Below are 18,661 nucleotides of genomic sequence, written 5' to 3' on the forward strand. Positions count from 1 at the left end.
ATTGAACCGTTCGATACAGTGCTTTCGGTTCGGTACGCATATGTATCAAACATTACAAAATTTTTATTTAATTTAATCAACTTTCCTTCTGACGATGCTGTCTGTGTTGAGCGCTCAGTGGATCTGCGCTCGACAGTGCAGCCTAGGCGGAGTAGTCGAACGCAGATTCACTGAGCGCAGGGCAAGCTAGCAAGACAGAAGTTAAGCTCTCCTTGCAACATGGCAAATTGAACCTCCCCCACCCTCATTCAGATCTGGCGTTTGGAACTATTTTGGTTTTCATGTGACGTATGACCCTGAAGGTAAGCGCGTCATGGACTAAAGTAAAACAGTATGTTGGATGTGCCACGCAATGCTCAATTACATGGGTGGGAGCTAGTGTGTTAGCGCAGTTAGCTCGTTAACGTGTTGGCCATCCAGCCCCATGCACGGGGCGATCCGCGGTAGCTCGTTAACGAAGATTTGCCGTGTTGTGTATATTGAACCTGTATCGAACGGTTCAATATTGATACGAGTATCATTGCACCCCTAATATATATATATATATATATATATAAATATATATATATATATATATATATATATATATATATATATGATGAAATATCGGAGCTACACCAACAGCTTTGACACAATTTTGACAAATGCCAGGATTAGTTCATCTCTCCTGTGAAACTAAGAACAAATGAAAAAGCCTCTTGAAACTTTGAGTACAATGTAACTCTTTTAAAGAAGTACAACAGTTTTCGAAAAAGAGAAGTTTCTTCATTGTGGCTGATTTGCAAAATTGTAAGGTTTCTTTTTCCTACCCGAACCCTTTTTTTTTTCTTTTTCTCATAAACAGATCTGGTGACCAACAACCCACAGAATGACAACACCATGAGTCAGTTCAGTATCACGATCATCTTATATATATATCCGTCTCTGTTGGCCTGATGGTTCTATTCCTGGATGAGTGCATAAATTGTGTTGTAGATAGCTTTAGCAGAATCTTTGGTCTGATTACTAAATACTGACAGCCACTCCAAGAGAAGTCCCAGTATTCACCAATGACAACACATATTTAATTCCAATAACAGGCATACTCATTCATAAATAATATATAATCCAGCTCCTTCTTCTAATAAATCTAGTTCAATGACAACCATTGAAATGTGTGGTTAATAACAAGTTAGGCTCAATCTTAAGCTCAGCTTTAACCTGCACTATTTGCCCTAATATCATAACTGCTGTGCATAATGCATGGATTTGGATATTACAGTAGGTACATGCGCTATGACTTATTTTTGCCCTTTGGCACAATGACCAATGTTTCTTGGACGTAGGAAGCTGCGGCTGAGGTTTGTATTGCACTTACTTGGTCCCTAAGGACCCCAAAACGCTTTACACTACATTCAGTCATTCACCCATTCACACACACATTCACACGCTGGTGATGGCAAGCTACATTGTAGCCACAGCTGCCCTGGGGTGCACTGACAGAGGCGGGCTGCCGGACACTGGCGCCTCTGACCACTGGTGGTCCTCTGCTGTCAAGGTTTTAAAAACTACACAGTAATGTGTAGTTTTTACAACCAGTTTTGGTGGACTGTAACAAGCTTGTCCTACTGAATATGATCTGCTGGCAGCAGCTTGGGTTTCAAAACAGATTGTTTTCATACATTTGTGATGAAATGTTTATCTGTGAGATTGTGAGTTTGAAAGTGGAGTGACTTTGTAATCTGTTGGCAGGCGGGGTGTTGATACCACTGTGTTTGAGGAGGAACAGCAGAAGCAAACAGCTGGAAGATCCTTCAGCTCCCATCTATAAGAATGTAGTGACACTGCACGCTGTCAAGGTAATTCAACCACTGCTGGTACTGACAAAACTGATACTGTGAAGGATAATTGTTCTTGTCACTATCAGACCTGAATTACCCACTGTCCCTTGAAATGACTCCAAAAGTTTTCAAGTACAAAGTCACAATGACGAAGTGAAAATGTGATGTCTTTTTTCATTATTAAAAACACTGAATGCTTAATAATGGGCCTAATGTCAGGTGTAACATTGGGTACAGTTATTGCTGCTTCTGTTGCTAGTGTGCGTGTTCATATAGCCCCTATGTCTGAAAATGAAGTCCTTAAACCTGCATTTTCTTTGATGTCAGGGGGCGATTACGCTGCTTGTAAAGTCTGGTGTACTGCATACATGTCTATGAAAAAAAGACTGTTTACTTGATTTATGAGCTCTGTAAACACTTTCATGATTAGTTCATGATCTTCATTTTTAGTTTCAATCATCGTTGGAATGAATAATGTCCTCAACGAGGTTCAGCACTGTTTCATTCAGTCTTAAATGGAAGTTACTGATGATGAAACTCCAGACTTGAGATCAACCTCTGTGGCTGACAAATGACGTGTAACAGTGCCAAAAACAGAAGTTCATCTAATGTCTATTTAAGGCAGGCTGCAAAAGTCACTCAGTTCTATAGACTCCCAAGTTAAATTGTCAAACCTTTACATGCAAAATAAAGATGTTTAGGAGCTACTACACAATCCACTTTTGATCTCCATAGCTTATTTCCCCCTGTGTTAGACACACAGTGAGAGGATACTCACAGGGAAACTTCCCTGCAAGTGGCAATCAGCTGATGTGATAAGGTATTTTATGCAATACGATAATCTGTCTTTTCCAAAGAAAATTCAAACAGTTTACAACAAAACAGGTTGCTACATGTTAATCACACCACAAACATCCCATCAGAATGTCTGCAGGGAAATTAGGTCAATTTCTGTGAAAAGGGAAAAAAACACAAAAAATGGAGGTTCAGAGGAAGAGATGGAACATTTTTGGTGAGCTTTTTTTCTCATCTTACTGGCTGAATTACTTCATATTAGAAGCAAAAAAAGTGAAGCCCAAACAGAAGTGAAAAAGATGTGGATATGCTGACGGATATCAGGATTTCCATAGTAGTTGTGTTTGCGGTGTGATACAAATGTAGTAAGCTGTGTTATAAAGCTGTGTTGTGTTTAGGAAAAGATAAATTATTTAATCCATAAAATAGCTCTGATCACATTTTCCCAACTGCTTTGCTAGCTTAATGTGTAGCTTGTTTATGGGCTCAAATTGGGTTCATAAATATTTTGTACTTGTAAATCAGGATTTGTATGTGTAAAAAAGATATGTATGTCGACTTAGCCAAAAAATACGTGTGAAACTCTGCACTCAAGTTTCAAGTTACAAGTACGAATTTTGACCCTATTTCTCTTCCTTCTATCTGATTGGCCAATGTCATGTCAATCACAAATCTATCCAATCACAGAACAGATGGGTTTGGCTATTGGAGGGGTGCTTTATGGAGCTTCAGGTCCTTGAAGGGAATAAATGCTCTTTTACATCCCAGCCCAGCGTTTTCTTTCATCACCAGGAAGGAAAACAGTCTGTGGTGTAGTGATTCTTCAAATTCTTTTTACACATACAAATCCTGATTTACAAGTACAAAATATTTATGACCACAATTTGAGCCCATAGTTGTTGGCTTGAAGCATCAATCTGTTGAGGAAAATCTGGAGTTTTGGACTCCAAATTGTTGATCTGGAGATTCAAACAGACTCTAGTTTTCATTTATAAATTGCACATTATGGCTAACAGGTAAATTTTCCTGTTTTAGTGCTGCTAGCCAAACAACGCCAAACCACTTACTGCTTATGACACAGAGAGTGAAAGTTGGCAGTAAATCCTTGATTTTAACATAAACTGTTTTAACCAGGGTAGCACAAAACTGACCGCTTAAACCAATTTTTAATGTTAGTCTCCTTATATTCCACTGAGTTATAGTTTTTGTTACTTGTTAGCTAAAATAACCTAATGCAAGTGTTATGTAATCAGCCACCAACCAACCCGGTAATGTAATGTTCTGTCCTGACTAGGGATGGGTATCAAAAACCGGTTCTTGTTGAGAACCGGTTCCCACCGTTTCAATTCCTTGGAATTGTTTGCCATTTTTGCAAACGATTCCCTTATCAATTCCAGTCGCCCCAAATGACGTCATCACATTGCGGAGCGTCATTTACCTGGCAGGAAACACGGCGGCTCAAACGCTAAAAAGTTTGATTATACTTTACGAAAACGGATGGCAACAGGGCAACTTGCAATACTTGCAAAATGGATATTTCATTTAAAGGAGGAAACACTACGAAACACTACGCATTTGCTCACAAAACACGTGATGACCTTAAATGAATGTCGCGTTTTTAATTCCGCTCCGGACTCGTGAATCTCAACCCAGCAGCAGCGGTAACGTTTGCACATCCTCTCCCGTTAATGCGACAGGTAAATAATCAACTAACAGTGCATATTATGTTAGCACGATCTGCCTTATTACAAAACCATCACTGTGCATTTAGGTGACCATGATGAGAGAGACAGAGTCTGGCTCAGATGCTGGCAGTTCTCGCTGCAGTCTACCGGTAGCGTCTCCTTTCAGGCCAGGATAGACGAATGTCACCGAGCAGTGACTAAGGTTGTGGTCAAAGGCTTGCACCCATTTGCCAGCAGATGCCCCCGATTTTCGGTAAGTGAATGTGTTTAATTGTAGGCAGGGACATTACTGGATATTCTTGTGTAATTGCTACAGAATAATTTATGTTATACTTTGATATTCCTACAGAAGAATATTTATTTTATTATTTTTACATTTACAATTTTTTTTCCTGGGGACCCTGTGACACCCCACTGAAGAGCCGTAGGCTGTGGATCTCTTAAGATCTCACTGTTGGGTTTGTAAAGCCATGTTACTCCTAAATTTCTATCTTGTTCAAAGAGAAGATATAAAACAAAGTTCTAAGCTAATCGACTTTAGTGTTCTCCTTTTTTAAAAAAAAAGAATCGATAAGAGAATCGATAAAGAATCGAATCGTTAAACAGAATCGAAAATGGAATCGTGAAAATCTTATCAATACCCATCCCTAGTCCTGACAGAGTGAAAGTTGGCTCTAAACATGCTTTAAAAACTCGTCGGGGCTCAATAGCCTTTATGCATTTAATGTTTCATGTCCACTTTAAAATACTACCACAGTGCTGTGTCTCTCTTGTACTCATTACTTCTATTCTATTTAAGTGGTAAGGCAATCAAGTCTCATCCAGCAAAACATCACTGAAAACTCAAAAGACTACTTTAACCTTCATCAGAAGTTGGAGAGAGAGAGATTTTCTCAACATTTGCTGTTGTTATGGTAACTTTTAATTGGCTAACATTTAACTAGAAGAATAAAAATATTAATGCATGTTTCTTTTCTGTAGCAAATACATTGCATCACGTTAATGTATATTCAGCACTGTTAGAAAATATATGATGCAAACCTTTAAATTTATATGAAAATGATATAGGCCAAAGCTATTCACACATTTTGAGTAGGAAACTTTGAAACCCTATAAAGCTGAGATTTGAAGGCAGGCTGTTTGCAGTTTTGGCAGTAATGTGAGGCAGTAGTAATATTTGTAATAGTAACAGGCATTTTACAGAATACTATATAAAGTAACAGCTAGTAGTAGAAGACTAATAGCAATGGCAGAAGTAAAAACATATTTACAGCTAAAAATTCAGATAGTAATAATTGTAGTAGTGACCTAGCAATAGATGTAGTAATGGTTATGTTTGTGCTAATAGTGGCAGTGCTAAATGGAGTAGCTGTAGAACAGCAGTACTTATAATTCTAGACAGAACTGGAAATTTTAAGTAAAAATGCTGATGCTTGTTTCTGCTCCAAACTGAAAAAATAAAGCAGGGAAAATGGGAACTATTTTCATGTGGTAATTATTCAAAACTTTCCATTCAAAACTCACGTCAACAACTAAGAGTGTCTGAAGTCCCCTCAGACCCTTCGAGATATAAATTGATCCCTTATGGTGCATTACTCTGTAAATGTATATGTATATGTTACAGATAGCTCCTGTAGTCATGTTTACAAATAAGTAGATTTTGTATCGAAGAAGACAGTATTACCCCATCTAATTGGACAGACTGACAATCTTTCTGATTTAATAGTTTCAGTATTTGTAGTTTTAATAGACATTTTACAGTCATAGCAGTAGCTACTGGATAGTCCTTTGTTATGGACAACAACATGGATAGTAGGAGGATTTCTAAAAGCTACAGGAAATTAAGTATTAACCTAGTAATAGATGCAGTAAAGGTCACATTAGATAAAGTGATAGCGGCAGTAATAATAAGGCTCACTATGAACTGTAGCATATATAGAAGTATAAGGTTCATGCAGGTGTAGTGCTACACTACTTGAAGTGTCTTATCATTTCACATTTTAACTTAATGTTTATAGTTAAAGTTGTCAAAATGGTTGAGTTTCTCTGCATTAACAGCTTTCAGACACAAGATGTTGCCACTTGATCAGATGAGACACCTTGAACTTGGCTCTGAAACAGGGGCGATTTTAGCCCATTTTGGGGCAAAATGAATCAAAGCATCCCCAAAGATTTCTTAAAAAGCATGCAGTACTTAATTGAGACGTAACATTTTAACAACAAAGTATAGATAACTGTGATGGCTGCACTTACAGCCACACAGTGGTAATACCCACCATGTTAGTGTAGAGGCTTATAAGTAACATTGCATTCACATTTCTTTCTTTAAATATAGGAATTTATTTACAGGACAATAAATAACTGGTTTTGGTTTAGAATTCATTCACATATCCACATAACACTGCATTCTAAAATAAGTGCGCACATTTTAGTTTACACTGTTATGTATGATTAATTTTCTGTTTTCTGAGTTACCGTAGTAGCACCTGTTCCAGTCCCTTGATTAAGGAGCCAAGAGGTGGAAAAGGGGCAGAGTGAGCTTTAGAGGAAGACTACAAATTGGTTCATGCCATAACTCAGGACCATGGGGGGGGGGGGGGGGGGGGGGGGGATTGGAGTTCATTATGTTTGGTTTTGTTAGGTACTGTGTGTTTTACCCCTTCTCCTGTTTTTGTGGGCTGATCAGCCACTATTTAAGTTTCCCCTTTGTCTCATTAAGTGAGGTCAGTTTGGTTAAGTTATCAGTTGTGTTGTCAACTTTGAGTAGAGGTTTGTTATTTTGACCTCTTTTATGGGCCCAAGATTTTGATTCTTTTTGCACGAGTTAACCAATTATGTTTTTTGGGTTAAATAAAAAATAATTTTTTTGGACTTTAACCTGTGCCTAAGTTTCCTTCACTGCTCGGCCCATCACAATAACACCCCCCCCCCCCCCCCCCCCAACCCCAAAATAGTTTGTTCCAGCTCACCTCTCCCCTACTCTGGCTCTAGCGCTCTTGCTGCCAGAGCGATGGTGGCTGAGACGCAGCAGAGCGCAGGTGTAAGTGCCTGGCTTAAAGCAGGACATATTAGCTGCATTTAACCTTTAATTATTTTTTTTACTTTAAAATCTACTGTGGTGTTGTACAAAAGGAAAACTGCAAAAATGTGCCTTTGTCCAAAACATTATCAGCATAAATGTACCAGATGCTTTTTGAGCTGACATTTTCTACCATTCAAAAAGACGACAATTGGGCATTTCCTCTTTATTAAATTTCATTTGATTTATACACATACACTCGACACTATATAGTATTGTTTCAGTATTGTTTCTTCTTTTTTTAAAGTCTTTAATTTTTTGGACAAAACATTCTGTTAGAATTACTATTTTTTTGTTTGATTTTAGTTAATTATAATAATTATAATAACTACGGATCAAGAAGGAAATAATGAAGTGAGGACCTTTGTTTAGACTTTCCTTCTATGCTACTTCTTTTGTTACTATAAAACATACATTACCAGTACTGTCTTTACCTACAGTAGAGTCAGTACTTTCTCTGCTGGTCTGACGTCATGTCATGTACTGCTCATGTCCATCATTGCTGCCGCTTGTGTCGTAACTAGAGACTGAGTTAACTGAGCTGAGTGTAGGCTCAAGGTCAAGTTTGATTTCCTTTTTGGTAACTGTGGTTTGGCATTAGATGTTGCATGCAACATAATCACTATGTGAAGGAAATGGAAAGTGCAGAGCACTTCTCTGTCAGTCCCATCAGAGCTGTGCTGCTTTGAGGCGATTCCATTTTATTTTGGATGCTGAAGCCGATCATGGTTCTCCTGTGGATGATCCTTTTGGTGGTTCTGCTCTGTACAGAGGCCGTGAACATAAAGGCCAAAGGGGAGCTGGGAACAAATGTCACTCTAACCTGTACCAACAGGAGTTCAGACATACACTGGTATATGGAGATCCACAGTCAGCTCAGAGGATGTATTGGCCGCAGTTTTTCTCCGACAGACTCTACTTACTGCTCTCCTGATTTTGAAACCAAATTTTTAATCTTGGGAAACAGACTCATAATAAAAAACTTCACAACAGAGGACTGCAGGCTTTACTTCTGTGGCAGGAAGAGAAATGGCAGCATTCATTTCATGGACACTTTTCACTTCGTGTCAAGTATGTATCTCAGTTTTGCTTGACCTTATCACGGTTTTAGGGATTTGTTTGGAAGTTTGAAGTTGTTTATCCTTTATTATTTGGTATTTTGTTTTGTTTGTTTGTTTGTTTTTTATTGCTGTGGATTATATTATTATTGTTGTTGCTGTTGTTTTGTTGCTGTGATAGGGTTACTGGGTACCTGGCTCTGGGTCCCACCCCGGAGCCAGGCCTGCCATGACCCACAGGACTGTTGGGCTGTTCTCCGGCTTGTAGCCTGTATGTATTTATATTTTTTTCTCTGGTTGACGACAAGGATGTATCCCTGAACCCTCAGGTTGACGAATGGGTCCTGAATGTTGTTTGTTTTCAGAAGGTGTGAAGGTGCTCATAAGTGCATGCAGGACGAGGACATCCTAGGTTGCAGACTGATGATTGATTTTGCAATTTCATCATCAGATTTACAGCTGTGTGTTTTCTATACCTGCATAAAGAGAGGAGCTGAATTGTCATCCTCTTCTGTCATCAGGTGGTTGTGGTGGACAGGTCTGGCATGCTCTACTCACACAGAGTACACTGCAAGTGGGGCACTACTAAGTTCAACTAAGGATGTAGTTGGGTGGTGTAATGAATAATTTCAACACTTCTTCAATTACATTAACAGGTAGAGTCTGGAGATGAGGGGGACTACTTGCACAACAAGCTCACTGAGATAGTTCGAACCTCCTCGGTGGGAGGGCCCATAGGGTGGATGATAATTACCCTGAATTCCATCCTAGATGTTGTAGCCCTGTCTTGGTTGACTTTCCTTTACAATGTCACATGAAGACAGTTCTTCTGGACTGGGGTTATGGGAAAGGAGAATTTATTAATTAGTCCAAACTTGGATTAAGGATTTCGTATTGGTCATGGAACGCTCGACCAACCTGTTATCCTGTCACAGGCTGGGTCTCTGACTCGGCATTGAGAATTTTATTTTGTATTGTTGAGACTTTCATGTTAGGTTTGTGATTATAGTTTGTGTGTTATTCTTATTTAGGTTTTAGTTGAGGTTAAGGTTAGCCATTATTTATCATCTGTCTCCTTGTTTTTCTGTTTGGTTTCATTTCTTGTCTGTCAGGTGTTTCAGGTCTGGTAAGCTGGTGTTGTCGTGTCTAAGTCTCCATGCTTGCTGTTTTACTTTGAAGAGGTCTTGTGTTCTGTGTTCATTATTTTAGTTCTACTTTCTCCTCTGGTGTCATCATGTTAATTTGTGTCAGCTGTTTGCACATGTGTTTCCCTCCCCCTCATAATCACATCATCATATCTGTAACATGCAACTTCTTTCGGTGCTTTGCTACTGGAAACTGAATTTCCCGGAGGAACCCACCCGAGGGATTAATAAAGTTTCATCTAATCTAATCTAATCTAATCTAATCTAATCACCTTGTGTGTATTTAATCTGTGTGTTTCCATTTGTTCCTCATGACGTCGTCTGTGTATCTTCTCCTCATCATAGAACTCAGCCAGTTCAGAGTCGTCACAGTGTCTTAGTTGAGTTTCAAGTAGTAGTTTCACAGTCTATTTTTTTTCCGCTTTGATTAATGTTCCACGTATACCAGCCGAAATAAAGGCTCGCCTTTTGTTGGAGTTAATTCCGTCTGCTCGCCTGTGTCCGCACCTGGGTCCTCCAAACACACTCCCAACATATCCTCTCACGGATATTCAGGGTTCATGGGAATATACATGTCTTTTGTGACCCGGAGAAAACATTTTCCTTCAAGGACAGGTGATCCAAACCACTGTTGTTCACGGCTCCAGATTAATTCGCTGAGTTCGTCTGTGTTGTATCTGGGGGTGGAAGGTGGAAGACAAGCTCACTTGAGCCCCTAGAGCTGAACATAAAGCTTTTCATACATGTGATGCATGCTGGACAGTTACAAACCAGTGGTTTGTCGTGCTGAGCAATTGAGGTTAGAAAAATAGAAGGTAAGATGAAATAGAGATCCTTAGAAAACTGATCAGCAAAAGTAAGTATGAGTGTATTTCCAGTGGAATGACACAGAGATAGATCCAGAGTTGCTATATATGCGACCAAGGCTGGATAGGAATTGCTAGGGACTTTTGGGGCCTTAATAGCCAAGCTGGGAATAAGTGGGATGCCACATTATGGGCACAAATTGAACATAAAGAATATGTAGAAAATGAATATAAATATGAAATGAATAAGGGAGGGGGGCCACCAAAACACTTTTTGAGTCATGGAGGATCTTGTCTTTATTTTCCACAAAGAAAAAGACAGTGTTTATAGGGGAGGTAGATGGATGTGTGGATTATTCCTGCAGCTGGAGTTTGAGATATATTTCACTGTGAGAAATGAAGTGATCGCTGGTGATCGCTGCTGTGTCCATCACTTGTCTTCAGACAATTTGCCTTAAAGGTTTTATAAGTTTAACTTGACACTCATCCACATCATCATTGGTCACTTTACTCATTATCACGATGTTGCCATATTTTCATGGTCTTCCACTATCTCTGGTCTCTATATTACTACACCTGTGTGTGTGGCCCTTATCGTTTCAGTTTTTTGCAACAAAACTATTTTGTACATGGCAGTGTCTGTGCAAGTTTTAGAAACATTATTTGATCAGTTTGTCTACTGAAGCTGTTAAAAAAGCAAACCAAAAATAATATTTTCTATTTTAAAGAAATGACTATTTCTTTATCATCTACATTTTTGTCTAATATTTGAGGATAAACGTTTGGGACTTCAAGTGTAAACTGTATGTGTTTACTTTATCACAGTTTCAGCTTTTCATCATCAACTTTTAAATTTCATCTTTGTCCTTTTTCAGATGCCACTCTGTCTGACAACAACAACCCACAGAACAACTGCATCCCGAGTCAGTTCTTCATTATCATCATCTCTGTCTTTGTTGCCACTGTCATCATTCTAATAATGGGTCAGTGTATAGATTTTGTTGTCAATAACTTTGAAAGACTTTATGATCTTAACAAGAAATATCCACAGCCAGATCCTTCAAATTCAAACCAAACATAGTGATTTACTTATCATATATATATTTGTACCAATTCAAATATTTACCTTTACATATAAAAGACACCACACTTAGGTTTATTTTATTTTTAGAATTTGTCTTTTAACTTTCAGTTTAGTTTCAGTTAGTTTCCAGAGAGTTTTTGGTCTGTATAATTTTTATTGTTTGAAAATGTTCTGTCTTGTTTTTATATTGTAAATATATAAATAAGCTTTTGTTTTCAGTTATACAATTTCAGTTATACAATTCAGGGTTTTAGTTTGTCCATACTTCTGAAAAGATGTCCTTTAAGTTCTAGTTTTTATTTTAGTTCAAAATTTTCACTTTTATCTTTTTAGTTTAATATTCGTTGATGGTAATGAACTTTAATTTGCTGCTGATTGGATGCACAACACTGTTAGGAGTTTCACTTCTAGAGCAAAGCGTTTTCATTCATTAATCATAAGACTGCTTATGAAGCTGTGAGTTTGGAGGTAAAGTGACTTAGAGATCTGTTGACAGGTGGGGTTTTCACACTGCTGTGCTTGAGGAAGAAAAACAGCAGCACACAGCTGGATGATCCGTCGAATCACATCTATGAGAATTCTATAACACTGTAGCTGAGCAGGTAAGCAAACCAATGCTGATTCTTCAGTTTAATTTTTAACTCAGTTTTATTCATATTATGCCAAATCACAACAACGGCTGCCTCAAGGCACTCATAATATTGTAATATAAAGCAGCGGTCCCCAACCTTTTTTGCGCCACGGACCAGTTTATGCCCGACAATATTTTCACAGACCAGCCTTTAAGGTGTCGTGGATAAATACAACAAAATAAAACTAGTACTGAAAAAAAAAGAAGATTTATTCATAGCACACGTGAAAAGACCCAGGAAAACCGAGTTAACGATAAAAACGATAACAACATAACGCTGAAAACCGATAAAAACCCTGAAAACCATACATTTCACACCCGAGCCTCAACTCTCGCGGCCGATACCAAACGACTCACAGACCGGTACCGGGGACCGCTGATATAAAGAACCTACATCATTACAAAAAACAGATAAAACTCAAAAAAATCATATGACCCCCTGTGAGGAAGCACTTATGCAACAGTAGGAAGGAAAAACTTCCTTTTAACAGGAAGAAACCTCAAACAGAACTAGGCTGTGGGAGGGGCAGCCATCTGCCATGGCCAGTTGGGGGTGAGGGGAGAAAGGAAGTAAACTGTGGGTGCTAATGCTGCAATATTGTTGCTGAAACTACTAGTTACTACCATGAGACCTGAATTAAGTATTGCACTTCATAAATGTTTTACAAAATACTAAAACTCTCTTAGAATCACGTGTAAACAACAACTTGTAAAAAGAAAGTAAAAACATTGGAAACTATGCTTCTTTTTTTCTTTTAATTTCAGAAACATAAATCTTCACTAACTGAACTGATATTATTTATATGGCATTATTGCTAAGTCTGCATTTATGTTCTGCTAATTCTACTTTCAGTCTGTGGTGTTGTGACTACTTATGGTCATATGGTCACAAATGGCAACAATTCTTAAAAGTGAGGCCGAGTCTTTCGTGGCTGTATTCCTTCTATTGACCAGCAGGAGGCGACTCCTCTGGTTGTTAAAAGATGTCAGATCACATAGACATCTCTGATAAAGTGATTTACTGCTCACTTAATCTTTGATAACAATAATCACTTTAAGGTGACAAGTTTCACGTTTTATTCGCATTTACAGGATAAATAAACATGTTTACAGTCTGCTCTAAAAAAACTGTTTTGATGTCTATAACTCCCCCCATAGCTGTACAGGACTCACCTCAGGCTTAGAGCTTGTAGTATTATTAGTGTTTGAACAGAATACATAACAGGACCCAAAACACAAATGTTGAGACTTCAAAACACGATTTCCAAATAACTTCTTTTAATAATCAATCTGCTGCTAATACTACAGAACACTGTCACTACCCACACTGCTTAAAAGTACCGCTACAGTATTACTACTTCCCTATACTGAGCAACTGTCTTGTCTTTCAGGATAAGAGGATCCAAATTATGGCGTAGATTTCCAGCTGAACCAACAAGACATCACCGAAAGATTTCTTTGCCTTTCATCAAACGTTGGGGATGGGATATATTGTTTTTCTCATCATTTATTATTGTTGCTGTCAGACTCATTTTAATTGGTTAATAATTGGTTTACATTAAACTAAAAACTGAAATATGTATATATTTTTGTTCTCTACAACACAAAGCTGACTAAGTCAGGATAAACATCATTAGAAAATACCTGTACAGTTATTATGTAAAACTTTAAACTTATGTAGATATAGATTTTTTTTGTGCTTTGTTTTTTTTTATTTGTTTGTTTTATCCTTTAATAAAACTTTAAGCTGTGCCGTGTTCTTGTTTTTTATTTTCAGAAGGAAGTACAGGAGAACGTCTGTGGTTTAAAATATTGAATTTGCTTCAGCAGTTGAACTTACAGGTGAAAAGCACTGGACCTCTGTGTGAAATCAGCCATCTGTCTTCACACAAAAGGATGAGCCTGGATTGGGCCGTACAGTTTTATACAACGTGACAGTCCTGCTGTCTCCCTGCGAGTCTTCTCTCCATTCACATTCATGTCCAACCTCGCCTCATATCCGCACCTTTTCCTGGAATAAGACAGAGAAGAGAAAACACCTCCCTGACTAGCCCTCATCATTAATATTATCCTACTGATTCTCTTTATTATCTAAGTTTGGGACATTCTGTCAGGACTCCCTTGGCCAAGAAAATATCATCCTGGCTGTTGACTAGTTATAATATGTAAGCATGTTGCAAAACCGTCTGCGCTACTGCATCACATCACAATAATTCAATTCAGTTATAGCACTGATGAAGCTTTTGACCCTCAAAAACACAGAGTGCGAACTCTTTAATGAGCACACAGGAATTTGTATATAAAAATAATAAAAACAGCTTTATGTAATAATTTTATTCCTAACAGCAGCAGTCATTTGAACATGTGAAGGGCATTTTGTACTGACAAACAGACTTTGAACAGTATTTGAAATTTAAAGGGATCATTTTGTTGCACTGGCACCTAGTTAAATTCAGCAATATTACCAGTAATTGTAGTAAAAAATATTGTAAATGGAGTAGTACCCCTGTAGTAGATGTAATAAAAGACTATGACTACTAGAGGTGACTATGTTAAGTTATAACCAGGATTATATGTAGTAGGAGCTGTAGTTTTCATAGCAGTAATGATTGCATAACGCAGAGTTGGATTTGTAATATCAGTCTCCCAAAAGGTTGATTCTATTCATCTGCTCATGTAGTACTTGATAGTACTACTACCACTATATGGGGGTGTGGTTCATGTTATATTAATGTTTCAGTACTTGAAGGTGACACTTTAATCACTGAAACACTGATGCACTTTATAACTCACTTTATAACACACAATACACAACTAAACACACAACTTAGTTAGAAACAGGAAACAGTCAGGGCCCCAGCCAGGCTTGACAGGGGGCAATATATAGCAAAAGCCATTCAGTTTCCAAGCAAAGATCAGCTTCCACCTGCAGCTTCCACAAGCAAAAACAGCAGAGAAAATGAACATTGCCGCCCACAGTAGTGGAGGAGAGAAAACAATACACAAATTTGTCTGCATTGACTTACTGATCACAAACCAGTTTAAGTTCTATGGTTTCTTTCATTTAAAGTAAAACAGTGTTGTAATTGGTTTTGATGTGCATCACATTCAGCTGTGGGTCTTGGTTTGTGACATCATACTAACCCAAACTGTGGGCTGGATGTCAACATGTCCTATAAATTACTTGGTGTTTGAGGTTTCCTATCGCTGATCAGAGTCACCATTTAACTCATCAGAGCTGAGCTGCTTTCAGACGACTCCGTCTTGTTGTGGATGCTGAAGCTGATCATGGTTCTCCTGTGGATGATCCTGTTGGTGCTTCTGCTCTGTGCAGAGGCCGAGAACATGCCCGAGGTCAGAGACGAGCTGGGGACCAATGTCACTCTAACCTGCTCCAATCAGACATCAGACCCACACTGGTACATGGAGATCCACAGTCAGTTCAGAGCATGTATCAACCGCAGATTTTCCTCAGCAGACTCTACCTACTGCTCTCCTGATTTTGAAACCAAATTTTTAATCCTGGGAAACAAACTCGTGATTAAAAACTTGACAGCAGAGGACTGCAGGCTTTACTTCTGTGCCATCAAGAGAGGAGGCAGCACTCAGTTTGTGGAGACTTTTCGCCTTGTCTCAGGTAAGAACCACAGTTTATTTAACTTTATTGTTGTAGGATTAGTTATTCTTCAGGCCTATGATCCATTAGCAGTAAAGCATATTTTGAAAAGACTGATTGCATCTCAAACTTGGTGCAGAGGTGACACATGGATAATAGATAAAATGTCTACATTTGGATCATTTTTGTTAGTTGTGCCTATGTGAGGTGGTGGTTTGTGGCAGCACTTATTTTTTGCAAAGGAAACCATAGGGTGCATGTAGAAACAGCTCCCTGCTCGGATTGGCCACGTCAAAAACAAAAATGCCCACTCCCCCTTTCGTACTATCAAAGTGACAGACTCATTGTCTCTTTGTACCATCAAAATATCTTGAACTTAAAACCAATGCATTGGGGAAAAATTGTGGTTAAAGTGAACATCTACCTGGTTTTATAGATGTCTCAGTCATCGATGCTGCCTGTGGGTCTTCTCAGTTTAGCTAACATCAGGCTGCAGATGTGTTATCACCAGAAGTTTCACTCTGTTCACTCCAATATATTGAAACCAGACAGTCTCTTCCAGAGTAGTGCACAGTTTGAGAGTAGCATCTCAGGTCCGGTTTATGTGGCCACATCTTTGTCTCTGCACTTACTCTAGAAAAAGGGAGCTGAACGGCAGGTGCAGCCGTGGGATTTTGGCCTCTTTGGTTATACCCATATTGAAAGGCTTTGGACAGAAAATATGTAAGACCACAATCTGTCTGAGTTTGTATCTGAAAGGTGACATCATCTAGTTTCTAAAAGAATAACCAAACTCTTAGTGCATTGCAAATGGAAGATATTTTCCTTTACCAGCCTATGACACATTCTCACAAGTTTATGTTTCATCTGTTGTGGTTTCACAAAGGACATTGTCACCCACTGCTTCGTATCAGTTCTGTTTCCAGGAATAAATTATCTTAACTTTCTTTATGTTTCCATTTGGGGATGTAAATTGGGTACATGTGAATCTAAGACTAATTATACTGCTTTCTTTAAAGAGGTAACTGAGACCTAATGAATGTTAAGCAGTTAAAATAAAAGGTAAGTGAAAATTCGATTCAAACAGCTGCCTTACCTTTTCTGCTCTAAATTTCTGTAAGGTGGCCTGAGTATACACATTTATCTCTCAATTGGGTGGATTTAAAATGTACAATTTGCTAAAATGCATTTGCCTCATTTTAATGCATTTTTTTAAATTAAGTTACAGTCTAAAGTCTCCATTGCCATTGTTTTTTTTTAAGCATTCAGTATATTGAAATTATCTGAAACAAATCTTAATGATATCAACAAAGGAATAGACCGGCTGAGATGTAATGATCACAGATCATTTCTTGAGATTATGATGAAATTCAGTGACAGATGAAGTTAACTTTACTGAAGTGAAGTGGGTGGATCTAGATGTGTGCATTTAGGGTTATGACTGAAGTGGGCGCCAATGGGTTGTGGAGAATACGGCTGTAAAATGAGAGAGTGGAAAATACATTAATGGAATATATGCTGCATCTTCACACATTCCAGGCTGCAGGTATTTACCACAACTGCAGATGTAGTAAATACACAGCAGCAAGAGTATTGCAGGAAATAGTCTGTTTTCCTATTGTGAGGTAAAGTGTGCAGACCGGTCTTGTAGGCAGTTATTCTTTCTTCTTTCCTTCTGAGGTTAGGAAGGCCATAGTAGCAGGTAAGTGTCAGGGTTGCAAATGCAGGACCCAAATGCCAGACTCTTTCAATGAAAGCAGTGCGTTTATTTACAGTGCAAAAACAAAACACATGAGCTGTCTTCTGGGCGTGCTCCAAGTTAGTACGTGTCCCTGAATCCCGTGCAGTTTCTCCCCCAATGACGTTGGTCCGTTTCTCCGCTCTGTCTCTCTGTTTCCTTGTGCTTGCTCATCCTTCCGTTTTCCCACACAACGATCCAACGTCAAAGAGAGCTCAGCCACTCTCCTAAGTAGCTCCCTCCAGACGAGGCTGACCAGCTGAGGAGTGTGTCATTATCCTCCTCAGGTGTGGCAGTCTCCTGGCCTCTTGGCCAGCACTCACCAGGCCTCACAGTGCCTGTAAACCGGCCTACCGGAAACAAATACACCTACACACACACATACCCCTGCAAGCAGCGGGCAAGCACAAAACAAAACACATGAGCTGAGTAAGCCTAACCCAGACCCAGGATGACCTGCGAGGATCGCCAGCCCAAAAAAAACCCCGTGATCTCTGGGTACACAGACCCAGGCCCATGACATTAAGTCTATGCAACTTTACACCTGAAGGATCCAGTCAGTCAAACACAGTATTAACCCAAATTGCACAGTACTGTCTGGAGATGGAAAAAGTTTCACTTCCTGTCAGGCTTGAGGTGTTTGTGGGTACAACACCCAAGTCATCATTTTCAGAAAGAAGTGTAGAGCTCTTGTCGGTCAACACCACAGTCTCTGTGCAAAGGTGCAGAATGGAACCAAGACACAGCATGTCTCTAACAGACGCTACTTACTGCTCTTCTGATTTTGAAATCATGTTTTCAATCACAGGAAACAAACTCAAACTTCACAGCAGAAAACTGCAGGCTTGACTTCTGTTGTAGAAAAAGAAAAAAGGTATTTTGTTGCGACTTTCTCCCTCGTCTGTGTCTCCAAAACATTAAAAGAAAAAGCTTATTTGACTGAACCTAATGTTCAGGCTTTTTGATTATTTCTAGCAAATTGTTTTTATCTTGTTTTTATGTCCGGCCTCTTATTGTCTGTTGCACTAGCAAGTGCTAAAGTGAACATATGAGGAAATTAACTCATGTAGTAAGTTTCACAGGTCAAAATTGCTTTCTTTTTTGTATGTTATAAAGACTGTCCATTTTAAAGTTACTGTGTACTGGCTCTAAACACACCTCGAGATAAAGTGGTGATATGCACTGGAGTCCACCATATGACAGA

General features: G+C 38.8%; 1 long non-coding RNA gene across 2 annotated transcripts; it reads left to right on the top strand.

The window, feature by feature from the left end:
• The first annotated feature begins 591 nt into the window (after window positions 1-591).
• Window positions 592-13,854, top strand: LOC145424357 (uncharacterized). 2 transcript variants are annotated; one of them, XR_013905412.1, is made up of 4 exons: window positions 592-1,838; window positions 11,264-11,371; window positions 11,969-12,074; window positions 13,495-13,854. It is a non-coding gene; the product is annotated as an uncharacterized LOC145424357 (long non-coding RNA). The 2 variants fall into 2 exon arrangements; XR_013905413.1 differs by lacking the exon at window positions 592-1,838 and adding an exon at window positions 7,341-8,450.
• Window positions 13,855-18,661: the final 4,807 nt, after the last annotated feature.

Source organism: Astatotilapia calliptera, chromosome 23 (genome assembly GCF_964374335.1).
Source record: "Astatotilapia calliptera chromosome 23, fAstCal68.1, whole genome shotgun sequence".
Classification (NCBI taxonomy): domain Eukaryota; kingdom Metazoa; phylum Chordata; class Actinopteri; order Cichliformes; family Cichlidae; genus Astatotilapia; species Astatotilapia calliptera.